This window comes from Trachemys scripta, chromosome 18 (assembly GCF_013100865.1).
Source record: "Trachemys scripta elegans isolate TJP31775 chromosome 18, CAS_Tse_1.0, whole genome shotgun sequence".
NCBI lineage: Eukaryota > Metazoa > Chordata > Testudines > Emydidae > Trachemys > Trachemys scripta.
The window spans coordinates 20,657,810-20,673,750 of record NC_048315.1 but is presented as its reverse complement, the minus strand read 5'-3'; positions in this window follow the sequence as shown (position 1 = coordinate 20,673,750).

The window sequence follows — 15,941 nt, the reverse complement described above, 5'->3', positions numbered from 1 at the left end:
CGGGGGAATATTGGTGTATAAACTCTAGATCCATTCAACCTTTTTTCAGTCAATTAACAAATGATCGTTGCATATCGCAAAATTCATCGTAAATGATTAAATCAGTTATTTCATTGCCAAAGTTATCAAAACCAATAAATACTATTCCGATGCTCAGTTGGTGCTCTTAATCACAGTATATAGCAGAAAATAATGTTAGACTATTAAAGCAATTACCGTGTAATGATTTACATTAGCAAAAATGCATTTTTCTTTATTTATTATTCAATCAGGTCTCTTTCAGATTGCCTTATTTAAGTCTGTTCCAGCTCATCTGACATTTCAACATGCTTAAAAAAACAAAAGATGTGATGTTAAAAACTTTTTAAAATGCTTAAATTGTGAGATTTGGCAGAAATTAGTAAACTACTTTTGTTCAAAAAGCATTGTATTTGGGGGACAAACATGTGAATTCTGTCATTTCCACAAAATCAGTGTTTTGCTTGATTTTTATATACAGGGCTGGATTTCCCAGGGTTTTATATACAGGGCACACACAATGGAAGCTGGAGTCCGCACGGCTCAGCATCTACATCCGGGTCAAGGTTTTCCAAAGAGATCAGCCCCTATTCAGGCCTCTAACGATTAGGGGTATGGAACGGGTATGAAGAGAGATTAATAAGACTAGGACTTTTGAGCTTGGATGACAAAGGGGGGATAGGATTGAGGTCTATAAAATCATGACTGGTGTGGAGAAAGTGAATAAGGAAGTGTTATTTACGCCTTGTCATAATGCAAGAACTAGGGCTCACCAAATGAAATTAACAGGCAGCAGGTTTAAAACAATCAAAAGGAAGTATTTCTTCACAAAATGCACAGTCAACCTGTGGAACTCCTTGCCAGAGGATGTTGTGAAGGCCAAGACTATAACAGGGATCAAAAAAGAACTAAAGTTCCTGGAGGATAGGTCCATCAATGGCTATTAGCCAGGATGGGCAGGGATGGTGTCCCTAGCCTCTGTTTGCCAGAAGCTGGGAATGGGCGACAGGGGAGGGATCACTTGATGATTACCTGTTAGGTTCACTCCCTCTGCAGCACCTGACATTGGCCACTTTTGGTAGACAGGATACTGGGCTAGATGGACCTTTGGTCTGACCCAGTCTGGCCATTCTTAGTTCTTATGTTCACCTAAATAAGTGGCTAGATTTCCAGGAGTGGCCAGCACCCAGCCTCTCATTGTGACCCTGCTGGGCAGATTTCCAAAAAAGATCTCAGCAGCACCCAATGTGCATGCGACATGCTGCCATCTATCAAAACTTGGACCCGTGGGGCTAGATCCGGGGTCCTTATACAACTGGTTTGTCCCACTCACGTGGCAAGCACTGCAGTAGTATAGGAACACTGGAATGGGAAACTGATTAGAAACTCTGGTGGGTTAGAGCCACGGGGAACAGCTCGAGACTGAGAGTTAGATCCAAGCATCCCCAGATGCAGGGGAATTTCAGATCTGAGGATCCGAGCCAGGTTCTTATCTGCTTATAAGCAAAATGAAATTGACCCATCAGGTTTCATCTTCCAAGATGAGTGAAGCGCAGACAGCAAATTGATAGCAGCGGCAATGAAAAATGCAGCCAGTTATTGAAATGATTCGGGGGTTAATAGTCTAGGAGGTTACTAAAGACGTTTTATATCTGTGATTTTGTCTTGACAGTTTTCCTTTGAAGCTTCCCTCACAGGAATCGCTGGCTGTAATCTGAGCCTCTTTGGCACGCAGTTTACAGACTGGACTGCTAAACACTGTTTTTGTTGGTGTACTGGATTTTCTATGATCCCCATCATCCGATTAACTGACACGTATTAGTGAATTTAGCTTCACAACATCCCTGGAAGGTAGGGAAGGGTCGTTATCACTCTTTCACAGATGGCAAATTGAAGCACAGACAGCTTAAGTGGCGTGGCCAGGGTCACATGGGGAGCCTGTGGCAGAGGCTAGGTCTTCTGAATCCCATTTCTTCACCGTAAGAGCATCCTTTACATGTTCTGAGGTCAGCTGCTCCAAACAAGCATGGAAATGTGGTTCATCTTCTTCTGCTCCCAGTGGCTGCCTTTGGAATCCATTCCACACAGGTACAGAATCCAGTTCAAATACTTCTTCTCCTAGGGGCTGCATTAAATCTGCCCAGAAAATCTGATCCTTCCTAGTAAACTGACACCCTTCACCTCCAGCACTGAGGACTGGAAGCGCTCGGTACCATTCTCAGTGCTCTCTGACATGGTTTGGTTCCCTTTTGCTCTTCTTAGTTGCTTCTCTGCGCCAGTTAGACACTGATGGAGACGGATCCCCATCTCTATCAAGGTCCCTTTCAGAGCCTTGGTGTTGTAATTCAATTCCATCCATTCCGGGCTCATGTCCGGCCGGTTTGTGGCCATTGTGAATCGCTCTGCATTGGCCAGGAGATTAACTTCTGCTCGCTTCAGCCCGCTTGAACGACACGGCACTTAATCCATCACAATCAAGCGCCTGGTGTGCTCTCCAGTGTTGTAAGCTGCAGAAAGCAATTAATAAAGGTGTCTCCGTCCCCGTCTCCGTGACCCTACAAAGGACTGGGATGCGGCCTCCCTCAGGTGCGGCACACGCAAAGAATTGTAGGCTACGTCACCGGAGAAGTGAGTACTGGGGAGCTGTGTATCGAACACTCGGCCAGGCTGCTCTGGGGCAGGTCACGTTCTTAGCAGAGAACGCGTTGCAAGTGAGCAGTGCTAAGAATGAGGGGGAGTCATGGAAGGAAAGGGACAGAGGAGGTTCAGCAGAGATGACACGGCTAGGGGCAGCCGAGAGGAATAGCCCTGGACTACTCGTGTTGGGTAAAATTTGGGCTACAAGGAGGCAAAGTGTGTGGGTAAGGGGGGAGGCCACTAATACTTGGTCCCCGCCAGGCTGTGCCATGTTCAGGATCTCAACTGGCCTTGTTTCTCTTCTCACTCTGTTCCCTCCAGTGGCATCCCTGTTAATTGCCCCTCGTGTGGGACCCAGACCACTAGATGTGCAAGAGCAAGGGTGCGAGAAAAGCATAGGGCCTGTTTCACCATGTGCCACGGTGTGCCGTGATAACTCCAACGCCATTGACCTCAGCAGTGCAAAGCTGGCAGGGGTGAATCAGGCCCCAGTGCTCTCGAAGTCAACCAGATATCCTGCTGGTGTCACTTGGCACTGCACCATGGAGCTGCAATGGAGTGACACTGATTTATACCAGCTGGGGATCCAGCCCTATTGACATTACGCTGTACATCCGCGCAGGCCCAGCCCCAGCAGAAACAAATAGGTTTTACTCTCTGGCATGGAACAGATGATTATGGGGAAAGAACGTGCTTTTTAAATGATGAACAGGACCTTTTAATAGCGTGTGTTCGGAGTCACCCACTGCAACGCCCGGGCCTTGCAGATCTAGTCTCTGTGCGGTTCTTTCCCTGGGTTGGCTAAAACAGTCAGCTTGTTCTGTGTTGCAAATCTGATAATCACATCGGCATCTCCAAGTCTCGCCTGGAAGTAGAAGAAACCTAAAGCCACCGTCGTCAAGAGGGGTCAAGGGCAGGGTTGGATCAGGCGTTTGGCACAGTATTAAACCCACTGAGTGCATGAGCTGGGAGCCCACCTACCCTACAGGTCTAGCCATGACACTGGTGAGCACCTGACCCACGTTGTGATATGTAATTGTGCGGTGTCAGCCCCACTTGAAAAAGTGTCAAAGCACAGCTCCCCTAACTGTGCCAGGCAGTGGTGCTTTGCCCAGTTTGCCCAGGGCTGGGATTCAGGAGATCGCTCTGTTCCTGGTTCTGCCACTGTGTGATCAGCTTTACCCTTCTGTGCCTCAGTTTCCCCAATGAACAACGGGGGATAATGCAGCTTTCCTATCTCCATTCCTAAGCTCTGCTGATGGAATATGCTGTATAGACACTAAGGATATGTCTACACTGCAATAAAACACCGGCGGCACCAACTCCCAGAGCCCGGGTCAGCTGAGGGCCTAAGAGGCGGGACTTCAGTCTGAGCCTGAATCTCTGAACTGCAATTTTATATCCCCACAGCCCAAGCCTTGCATGCCCAAGTCAGCTGACCCAGGCCAGCCGCAGCCACGCCACGGGCTTTTATTGCAGTGTAGACATACCCTAAGTAGCTGCTACTTCAGGCTGCAGTGATATTGGATCCACTTAGCCTGCTTTAGGCATTGCCCTGGCACTGTGAGATGGTCTGAGCAGTCTAGCTGGCACATCAGCTCTCACTTAGGTCCTGCAGAACCTGGGTGATTTCACTCCTGGGCAGGGGACCCACTCCTGGATTAAGCAGCCAGCTGCAGTCCTCCACGCACAGGTTAATTTCACGTGCATGCAGGGAAAGTGACAGTTCGCAGTGCTCCTCGACCGAACTGCTGGGGGAATACACCGAGGTAATGGGTGAGATGTTCAGAACAGCTTTCCATTTGCAGAAATCCGGATTGCTTGTGAGTGGGGAAACAAGAGCTGCGTTCGCTGCTTAATTTATTTGGGATGAAAAATCTGACCAGCTCCACCGGTGAGAAAACCACCCAGAAGTTTCCCAGCTTAATGACATTACAGGCTTCATATCTTTCATTCGGGTCTTGGGATTTAGGGGAGGCAGTCTGTTAGCATTTAAATGAATGAGCAGCTGTTACAGGTGATCAAATCGCTGCAGGTTAAAGGAAAGGGACTTTAGAATGACCTTTATCAACTGACCAGGAAAAATCCACAGAACAGACTTGAGATCCTTCTTACAGGTGTCAGAAAGGCTGTCCGGTGATATAAACAAACCCTTATCTTGTTTACAATTAGGAAATTCTCGTAGTTCTCCTCTAGAGCTTGAATTGCTTTGCAGTATTACAGCTGGCACGGAAACAGACGTGAACAAGAAGTGAACGTTATTTGCTCCATTAGTTTATTAATCATGTTTCCTTTTCTTCTTTTCTCAATTCAGTAAACCAAGAAGTTCACATGCACACTCTCAGTTATATCTGGCGCGTCTTGTCTAAAACCTAGAGAAGTGGATACGGGGCATTATTATTGCTGTAGTGCCGAGCAAGGGTGCCAGATTTGGGGGTTCAGGGGGCCATGGCCCTCCTACTTTTCACCACTGGCCTCCCCGGCCACCCCCTGGCCAGGCCGGCAGCTGTAGCCAGCACCATGGACCCTCCAGCTGCCCTGGGTTGGGGGGGCCAAGAGCAGCCCCCATCCCATGTTCTCACACCGTGGACCCCCCCACGTCGGGCAGGTGGAGGGTCCACGCCGCGGCTCCCCACAACTGCCCGGCCGTGCGGCTCTTACCATCGCCGGGCTGTGGCTCTGAGTCCCACTCTGGGCATCTGTGGGGAGCCACAAACCCTCCACCTGGGCAGGGGGCCCCTGGGCAGGGACATGAATGAATGCTGAATTGTGCCTCTCACATTGCAGAACGGAGGAAAGAGGAGCTAAGACAGTGTTACGTCTAACCTAACCCACGGCCTGTCTGCTAGGGCCGCCTCATCAGGCCGCAGCAGTACTGACAGTGCTGTATTCTGCTGGCCTTCTCTGTCTCACCCCTCCCACCCCAGCCCCCCACCCCCATGTCAGGGCTTGTGCATGGGGTCCGTGGGAAGCAGCTTTCTGCAGTGCCCAGCCTGAACTGCTGATTTTAAGGTCCTTTTAGCCCAGTCTGACCCTTCCCCCGGTGTAAGGGGCTAGAGCAGGGGTGCGGCTCTCACCCCAGATCTCCCGAGTCCCAGTCCAGTGCTCCATCCACTGGGCAACGCGGTGTCTCGGTAACACCGGCCATTGACAGTGGGCCACAGGACAGTGGAAATACCAGTAGGACCCTGACCTTGGGGTGAAATAGAGGAGAACTATAGAAACCCAGTGTCTATTGATTGCAGCTATTATTGGTACCACTCAGGTGGAATTTCTGCTTGGGTGCCTCGGACCTCTCTTTGGGTCCAGGGGCTGAGCCCTTTCTCAAGCTCACCCGGTTTCTCTAAATGATGTTACTCTCCCCAGATCAGACCATGTCACCTTGGAGTCCAGCCTGTTTATTAGGAATACAGGGCTCTGGCTTCTGCCTAGGCCTCATCGTGCTGCTGTTCTCCGGAATAAGTCATGGGTGACGTGGTCGTGTCCGGATCAGCTTGTCTCTCACCTGTGCGACCCAGCCTTTAAGAAGCTATTTCCTGTTCTTGTTGAAAGATCCTGCCGTGGCCACAGACTGTTCCCCGACCCCAGTGAGCCCAGCCACGAGGCGTGAGAAAATCTGTCCCTTCAGCACCATGGAGAGTTCGCAGAGCTGCAGCCCCTGGCTGGGGTCACTCCAGAAGGCCGAGTGGGGGGCTTTTCAGGTATTTTTTTTGTCAGTTTGGAGCCCATATTTATTTGGCTCTAATCAGTTTTCCACTGAAAACTTTCTGTTTTCCTTTGATGAAAACCCCAAAATGTCCTTTTTCAGTTTTTCAATGAAACGTCTGAATTTTCCACTGAAAGTTTTAACAAAAAATGAAAAAAAAAATCATTTTGGGTAAAATGATCCATGAGCAAAACATGCATTTTCAGACCAGCTCTGCCAGGGGTTCCTGAAAAGTTCAACACATCAAACTCCTTTTTGCCAGGGCAATTAGCCGAGTGTTTAATAGACTCATAGATTTTAAGGCCAGTGTGGAGTAAAACAGACATTCTTGGCCAGCAAACAACCAGTTAACTAGAAAACTCTGTCTTTCCTCCTTGGCAAGAACCTAGTCACAGTGATCCAGGCATTACTTTCCTCCAGAATGGTTTAATAGCAATACCTGGGTTTTTTCATCAGTAGATCGCAATATGCTTTATAAAGGAGGTCAGTATCATTATCCCCAGTTTACAGATGGGAAAATTGAGGTACAGGAAGGGGAAATAACTTGCCTGAGGTCACCCAGCAGGCCAGGAATAGAACCCATAAATCTTGGGTGCCAGTACACTGCTCTAACCCCTAGGCAACACTTTCCCTCTATATTAAGCTAAACGTGAAAACAATGCCCAGACTTCAGTTGTGTTGTATCTGGTCACCTGCCACCCCATTGCTGCAGAAGAGATTTGGGTGCACAATTTCCATTGAAGTAAACAGGAATCAGGTTTCTAAATCTTCTTGCCAACAGAAAAAGGCCTAGATGAAAAGATATTGAAAAGACTGAACCTGTTACCTTAGAATGGGGCACATAGGGGACGTGTTCCAAGTCTGTAAAATAATGAATGATCTAGAGAAGGTAGCTCTCCTTGTCTCATAACCTAAGAACAAGGTGTCACTGAATGAAATTAAAAGGGGGCAGATTCAAAACTGATTAAAGGAATTTTTCATGCAATGAGTAATTGAGCTCTGGAACTCACTGCCCCAGGAAGTTGTTGAGGCCAGGAACTTAGTGTGGTTCAGAAAGGGACTGGACATTTAGATGGTTAACAAGATTGTCTAGGGTTATCATACTGAATGATACTAAATATGTTGGACTTCATGTGTCAGGGTTTAAGCCACTCGGTAACTATTAAAATGAGACCTAATGTAGGGGCACATTATCCCACATCTGCTAGTGTAGGGATCCGACATCTTCCTCTGAGGCATCTGCTGACCACCGTCAGAGAGAGGATACTGGGGTAGATGGGCCGCGGGTCTGATCCAGTCTGGCAATTCTTACTCTACTTTGAAAATCTCAGGCATCAAGCTGCTTCTCCAGTCCCTCCATTAGCTCTCTGGCTGCGTCCACCCCCAGTTTAAAGCCCCATCTCCGTACTCAGGATTCACTCCCACGGGGGGAGGGGGAGCTCTGTGGTTTTAGGATTGGCCTGCTAAACCCAGGGTTGTGAGTTCAATCCTTGAGGGGGCCATTTAGAGATCTGGGGCAAAAAAAACTGTCTGGGGATTGGTCCTGCTTTGAGCAGCAGGTTGGACTAGATGACCTCCTGAGGTCCCTTCCAACCCTGAGATTCTCTGATTATTGGCTTCAATTGTCTCCTAATCTTCAAAGCCATTAGTGTATCAGGTGATCATTATTTTTACTGTAGCCCTGAGGCTGGATCTGGACCAGTATTCTGACCCTGATGAGTCATCTGAGGGTCCAGCCAATGCCCAAGCAAAGGTCTAACCAGGTGACCCCTTCCCCCCCAAGGCAGGTATATAGCTGCTCCAGTCACATCAAAGTTTCTACCTTGCTGGGGATCCTCCCAGTTGCCTGGTAGCTCTGACCGACTGCTACTGCTCCAGTCTGTCCCTTCTCCTGCTTCAGCCAGGATCCCATTGTGCTAGGCGCTGTACAGATGCAGAACAAAGATACGGTCCCTGACACAAAGGCCTTCCCATCCAAATATCCCAGCTGCATTAGAGAGAGCATCTCTATCTATGGCCCACAAAGATAGTTGCACTCCTCTGAGACAATGGCCAAAGCCCAGGACAAAATACATGAGAGCTGAGGACGGAGCAGCCGTGAATCAGGGGATCTGGCTGTGGAATGAGAATCTGGAGCAGATGAGATGAATCCAGGGCCTGACCACCTTTAGGAGATGTTGCCAAACCTTCCTCTTTGCTAAAGCTTTACCATCATCCCAGAACGATATTCCCCTCCTCAGCTCCTACCCCCATCCTCTCCACGGAAACAATAAACCCATCCCAAGCAGTGCTTTGTAGAGCCCCAAAAGGGAGATGTGCCGGAGACTCCATGAAGTCTACTAGGGGTTTAGACCAAGATCCTCAAAGGTATTTAAGCCCCTAACTCCCATAGGTATCCAAATACCTATGAGCAGAGGGGTCCAGTCTTATTACACAGGAGGGCCACCATAAACTAAGCACACGCTTGTGTGGGCCAAACAGATTCTACATATTTTAATAAGATTTAAGGTCACCTGTACTGATTTCTATTTTAAGTTCAGCTTGTTTCCTATGTATTTAGCCAGGTTGTTTCTACGTATAGGATTGTCTATTTACACGCTTGTGTAAATTAAAATGATGTAAACAAGACAACAAAATGCTAGTGAATCGGCCGTTAGTAAATTGTGTTGAGGCAGGCCACGGTTGTTATTAAATCTTTGGTGGGCCATGTATAGCCCGTGGGCTGGCGGTTGGGCTGGGCACCCCTGTATTTGAGGATCTGGGCCTTTGCTGCTATCCACCTGTTGTAGGTAGAAGGCGTTTAGACACTGCAATGCTGGGCAACATTACAAACCCTAAAACAGAGAGATGAAACCAGGGGCCCAGTTCCCTGCTCCCATTAAAACCATTAGCATAATCCTGCTAATTTCAGTGGAAGCAAAGTCAAGCCCAAGATTTTCACTAGGGCTAGATGGGGACCTCAAAATTATTCAGTGGCTGGCTTGTGGCACTGCCTATAAGCTGCAGCCAGAGTCCAGTTCATGGTCTTCTCCCCTGATTTGCAAACCCATTAAGGGGCTGAGATAATCCCCTCTTCAATACAAACTTTATTCCTGGACTAGCGATGGAGAAATCCTGGGCTGGATTCAGTCTTTAGCCAGAATGGATTGCAGACAATTGCCATATAAGCAAATTTTTCTGAATGCCACCAAGTTTATTTCCTCCCTCGACTTCCTAAATTACTAATTATCTGAGCGAGATTGATAAACCCACCAGCTGCCTCTCTGTTTACAGGTCACTTACCTCGGTAATAAGAAGTGGTGAAATCAATAGCCATAAATGGAGGTTGGGAATCAAACTCCCCGAGCAGCACTTTAAGTGAGAAGAAGGGTTAATTACACACTCATGTGACTTAGTTTCCATTGCAACACCAGGATGGAGAGTAGGATGGATGAAGTGCCCACCCACCGGCTCCGAGAATTCCTCTTCTCCTTTGCTTTCAGGCCAGCCAGGCAAAACTAATTTAAGCAAGGGATGGGTTCCTGAGCATACAGCATCTTTCAAAGGGGTTCCTATAGGGGCAGAGGTGTGATTTTAAACCAATATACTTAAATCAGTGCAAAGGGCTGTGTGGACGTGCTTATTCTGGTTTAAAGTGGTGCAAGACCTAGTGGAGGGAGCCCTGGCCTGGGACTCAGGAAAGTTGGGTTCTGTCTGGGCTCTGCTACTGAAATTTTGGGTGGCTTTGAGTGAGTCACTTCACCGCTACATGCCTCAGTTTCCCCATCTGTAAAAGTGAAAAGTGCTCTCTGAGAGCTAGGTGTTGTTTCTATTATGGGTTAGTTTCAGTAGATTAGGAACAGGTTAAAGCTCAAATGTTCTGAAATCAAGCTAAGACCCGAGCTCCAGTACTTTGTATTGGGTGTACTTGTGTACTAGGTTTACAGTACTTGTATTAGGTGAATTGAAACATACTTTTGTTTTTTACCCTGCAAATATTTGTAATAAAAATAAATATAAAGTGAGCACTGAACACCTTGTATTCTGTGTTGTAGCCGAAATCAATATATTTGAAACTGTAGAAAACATCCAAAAATATTTAAATAAATGGCATTTTATTATTGTTTAACCGTGCGATTAATCACGGTTAATTTTTTTAATCACTTGGCCGCTCTAATTTCAGGATGTAAAGTGTTCGGAAATGACAAGTCGAAACTTTCCATTCAGAAATGGTGAAGGAGGCCATTTGGATAATTTTTTTAAAAAAGTCAAATTTTGGCTCTAAACCAAATTTTGCCCAAATCGGCACATTTTTGCAAAAAAATAGCAGAGAAATGGAAAACCGTGTCGGGGACAATTTTCTGACCAGCTCCAGCGCTGACTGAAGCCAAAGGAGGCTACCGTAATGGTGCGGCAACGGACCACGCCAATTTGTATGCACGTATCATTTCTAGAACCCCATGGCCCCTGTTTTGAAGTGGGACAATCGCAAAAGGTCAAATTCTGATGTCCTGACTTGGTTTGCGCTCAGCAAAACTCCAGCTGGAGCTATTGAGAGCTTTGCCAAAGGAAAAACCGGATCAAAGCTGAGGCAGGGAACGGGGGTCTGGTGGCCTGAGAATCTCATGAGAAGTCTAGTTTGAGCTGAAAGGCTCAAGGTAGTTTAATGTAGCTAGCTTAGCTACCAGAGAGCGAGGCTGTGACAACATGTGCTTCATAAAGTAGCTCGGGTCTATCTCCACAAGCTGGAATCGCACCCTGCAAGTACAGTCTAGACACACCCTCAGAGAGCGTAACTTCCTCTGAAAAAGGTTAGAAGCAGGTGGAGCCATGAGAGGATTAGGTGGCCCCAGCATGGATCGTAAGGGGGAGCCATCCATACCTGCCTCTGATGTGGGACTCCCCAAGCGAAAGCAGAGGCGATGTGTAAGAGGGTGTAGGTTGCACATTGATAAAGGCATCAGGGGTCCCAGTTCTGCCCTCAGATGATACAGGAGGGTGATTCTGCGTTAGTCTGGATTGTCTACTAGGGGGTTTCTAGCATCTTCTGCCGGCCTGTGAATGTATGTCCCTGGAGAGCGGCCTAGTGGATAGAGACCTTGGTTTTATTCCTAGCTCTCCCTGGCCTGCTGGGTGACCTCGGTAAGTCAGCAGTGAGATGGGCCTACTGGTCTGGTACGTCCGACGTTCCCAAAAGCCCAGCAGCTGTATGAATATTCCAAAGCAGTGACTCACCGGAGTCGACACACGACAGCCGCCTACACGTGCCGTTTTTATTCTCACAACTGTCTGCGAGTTGTTGTTTGTACTGATCTGCCAGCCCATCCTCTGCATCTGCCCCATTATTTTGGATAGACCCTGCCCTACACACAGTTAACTATTTCAGTGAGGGGCATGATTTTACACAGGAGTCATGGTCTCAAGTTGCAGTGGGGGAGGTTTAGGTTGGATATTAGGAAAAACTTTTTCACTCAGAGGGTGATGAAGCACTGGAATGGGTTACCTAGGGAGGTGGTGGAATCTCCTTCCTTAGCGGTTTTTAAGGACAGGCTTGACAAAGCCCTGGCTGGATGATTTAGTTGGGGTTGGTCCTGCTTTGAGCAGGGGGTTGGACTAGATGACCTCCTGAGGTCCCTTCCAACCCTGAGATTCTATGATTCTATGAAATCAGTGCAACCCCTGAGAGCGGACTGAAATATAACCCATATAAAGGTGCCGGACATGTATAAGCACCTTTGTACTGGTATAACGGTGTCCACACTTTAATAGTAATAATGCCTCAGTCTTTAAATCAGTACCTCTCCACGTGCTTTACAGAGGAGGCCAATATCATTATCTCCATTTTACAAATAGGGAAACTGAGGCACAGAGACTTGCCCATGGTCTCCAGGCCAGTGGCAAAGCACAGACTAATCCTTGGTCTCCGGCCAGCGTGCTAGCTACTGGAGCACACGTTAGCTACACTGCTGCCGAACCCAATATATTTATATGAATACAAAAAACTGTAGCCAAATCCTTTCCCAGGCACAGTGTAGAACTTCATAGAACTTCCACATATTCCAGTAACATTGAATGGATTTGTGTGGATTCATATCTAGGTTACTCTCTGCCTAGTTGTTCATAAGGTCATCCCTCCCTGTGGTATGTGAGCCCCTCACCATGGTATCTGGGTGGACTTCATTCTCCAGGGCAGCCAGCCCGGTACTTTCCCACCAGTGCTTAATTCACAATGGGTTAAATAAATGTTTCAATAACCTGCTTTTTAACAATACAATAAAACCAGAAGGAATCAGGAGATTTTGACGCTGATGTAAATTACATTTCTGTGGGCACATCGCTGGACGGAGGAATCACATCCATCTGCCTCTCCCCCGTCTTTCCCTTGGGCAGCTAGGATAAGCGTTTAAAATGAAATCCACATCATCATGATGACGATGATAAAAATCAACCCTTTTATCGCCACCGGAAGGGAGGCTTTTGTCTTCCACCGATCAGCCGTTGTTTAATATCTTTGCCCTTTGCAGTCCCATCTGCCTGTGATGGGCAGTGGGGGCATACAGTGTCTTTGACTGCACCTCGCTGGGATGAAGCCACTGATTAGCAATGATGCCGACAGCTGGTCCGGCAGATTGGTGATGGGCGTTTCACCTCCAGGTCACTGGTTCGAATATGGCCCAGGTCGGCAGTGATGGAAAGTCATTACTGGCTGGCAGCTGTTTGATGGCTTATGTGAAATGGGTTGGTGGATCTCAGTCTGGTTCCTAGCATGCAGGTGTCCAAATAGACACCATCACAGCTGGTGCTAATTGACACACACATTGGGAGTCTGAGCAGAAAGGCAGAAGACGGAACGGGGCATGCATTCTGAATGCCCTTCTCACTCCTAGACCTCGTTCTCTCTAAGTCTGGATCAAGGCATGGGGGCAGCTTTGCCTTGCATTCTCTATGCTGCACCTATGCTAGGGATTAACCGAGGGTCTCATTGGGTACGTCTACACTGCAATAAAAGATCGGCAGCATGGCCCTGGGGTGCGGGGCTATCAAAGTGTAATATAGACATCCGGGCCTGGGCCCTGAGACCCTACAAGAGGGAAAAGGGTTATGTACTTGTGGGTGGGGAATCATTTCAAAGCATGAACTGGAAGAGCACAAGGAAAAGGATGCATGAGCCAGGGTCCGGAACCAAGAGCCTATCATAAGCAGGTACAAAACGCCAGACTCGGGACGCGCCTCAGACTCTTTGAGGGGAGACGTGTTGGCTCCTGAAGCCTGAAGTAGTGTCAGGATGAACCTGTAACTATCCTCAGCTCCGAGACAGTGCTTTGCAGCTATTGAGCTCAGCGCACATTACTAAGGCGAGCAAGTAGCTTTATCCCCATCTTACAGCGGGGGAAACCGAGGCACAACAAATGAAGTGATGTGGTCAAGGCCACCCAGAGAATCAGTGTCAGAGCCAGGAATCTAACTTCCTGGTACCTTGGACATTGGCTGGGTTTTCAAAAGCTCTTAGCGTTTTACCATTGACTTTAATGGAAGCAGAGCTAGGCCAGTGCTGAGTGCTACTGAAAATCTACCCTCAGAATCAAAGATGGACTATGATCCTAGCATTCAGAGTCCCACTTGCGTCGTTAATTTCTCAAAGGCTCTGCTCTTTGATGCTTGAGCATCATTCTGCACATGCACATTGACACGCAAATATGCACATGTACATACAAGCGCATTGTCTGGTCCCACCATCCCTTCCCTGGCATTTCAGTTTGGAGCAAGAAAAGAGAGGGTGATGCTAAAAATCTTTCTGGCACTCCTTGCTGTGGCTTTTTAAATACTGATAGAAAAAACTCGGACACTTGTTCTGGATTGTAGTGGGGCAGCTGCCCCACTCCCTGAATTTGGGCTGCAACAGGCCAGTAAGCCTGTGCAGACAGGGAGCCAATCAGGGAAGGCCTTATAGGGAGCCAATCAGGGCCCAGATTGGAGGGAGCCAATCGGGGCCAGGCTCAGCCCTATAAGAAGGCTGCTCAGGACATGAGCAGTCAGTCTGTCCCAGGCCTTTGACAGGGGAAGGTCTGTCTCCAGGCTGGGAGACTAGCACCTGGGACAGCAGAGGGTAACTCCAGCCCCGGAGTCTGTCAGGCTGCAGGCCCTGAAGGGAAGGGCCTAGCCGGTGTGAGGGGCTGAAGGGGAAGCGGCCCAGGGATATGGACAGATGGAGGGAGAGAAGGAGGGCAGGACGGCTGCCACTAGAGGGTCCCTGGGTTGGGACCCAGAGTAGTGGGCGGGCCTGGGTCCTCCCCCTTGCCTTGCACCCGGCAAACAGAGCGGCCATCTAGAGCTGCACCAACCCCCTGCCAAGAGAGGAGTGACTGGGAGGGTGCAGATGGCCACATTGGCCAGGACGCAGAGAGGCAGCTGATTGACCCCCCCCCCGCCTCCGAAGGGGGTGAGGATGGACTAAGGGGCACTGCCGGAGGGCAGTGGCTCGAAGAGGACGCCGCGAGCTAGGGAGCAACGCGGGTCCAGACACGCCAACCAAGGGCGAGATGACGGACGGGACACCACCAAGAGGGGGCGCTCTACTAGACAGAGCTAATTCCCGAGACAATCAGTAGGAGGCGCCGCTGTGGTGAGTCCCAACCTTGTTACACGGCTATTTTGCTGTTAATCTTTGTGCAATAAAGGGCCAATAGAAAAGGACTTGAAGTGGTTTCTCTGGCCTTGAGGAGAGACTGGTGCAGCCTGGGGCACAGAACCTGGCATGCATTTCAGTGCCCATATGGAATGGACTCTGGGTACTGCCCCCGGCACAGAAATGCTGCATTCTTATTTCAGGCAGAAGCAGATTTTCCTCCATGGGCCACAGGCCGTTCATTTATTTAATACCATTCATCACGTATTTGCAGGCCTTTGTGCTGCCCCGTGGAGGGCTGCTTGGAGCCCTGCCCCAGAGTGCCTTTCTTTACCAGCCTCTGTCCCTCCGTCTCAGCTCCTGTCCCCCACCCCCAATGCACCTTGGGGAGGAATTTCAACCGCTGCATAGAAGAGAAATATTTCTTCCACTTAAGAAATTGCCACTGGGGGTTCAGCTCCCCAAGTTCAGCCTCAGCTCTTCCTCTCGCCTGTTCTCCCCTGTCATTTCCTCTGCTCTATCCCCATTGCTCCCACGCACACCAGTGGAGAAGTCAGGATCAGTCGCTTTCTGTCCCTATTTACGCTGATCTCAACATCCAAAGGCTTCCCGCCTTTGCTCAGCTGCCGGGCATGCCATGAACTCTAGGCTGAAGTCCCTGCCGCATACTAGGAGGACACAGCATTGACCCACCTTTCAGCTAGCTCTCAGGAACCAAGCTGGGTAAGGGGTTGGGTAAATGGGCTACAGAACCTTTGACGCTAGTTCAGATGCAGCTTGCTACTTCCCTCTCAATTCTATTGTGTGCTTGGCCCAGTTTGTGCCGGGCAGATCTCTGTGGGGCTGTACTCCCTTCCCAAAGGGTTCACACATTCATATGATCTCAGCACCCTCTATAGACTGGTACAGCACGCGCACCACTGTAGCATGGGAGCATCTCATTCTCAGCGCAACAAGGACATGCTGTAACCCTCC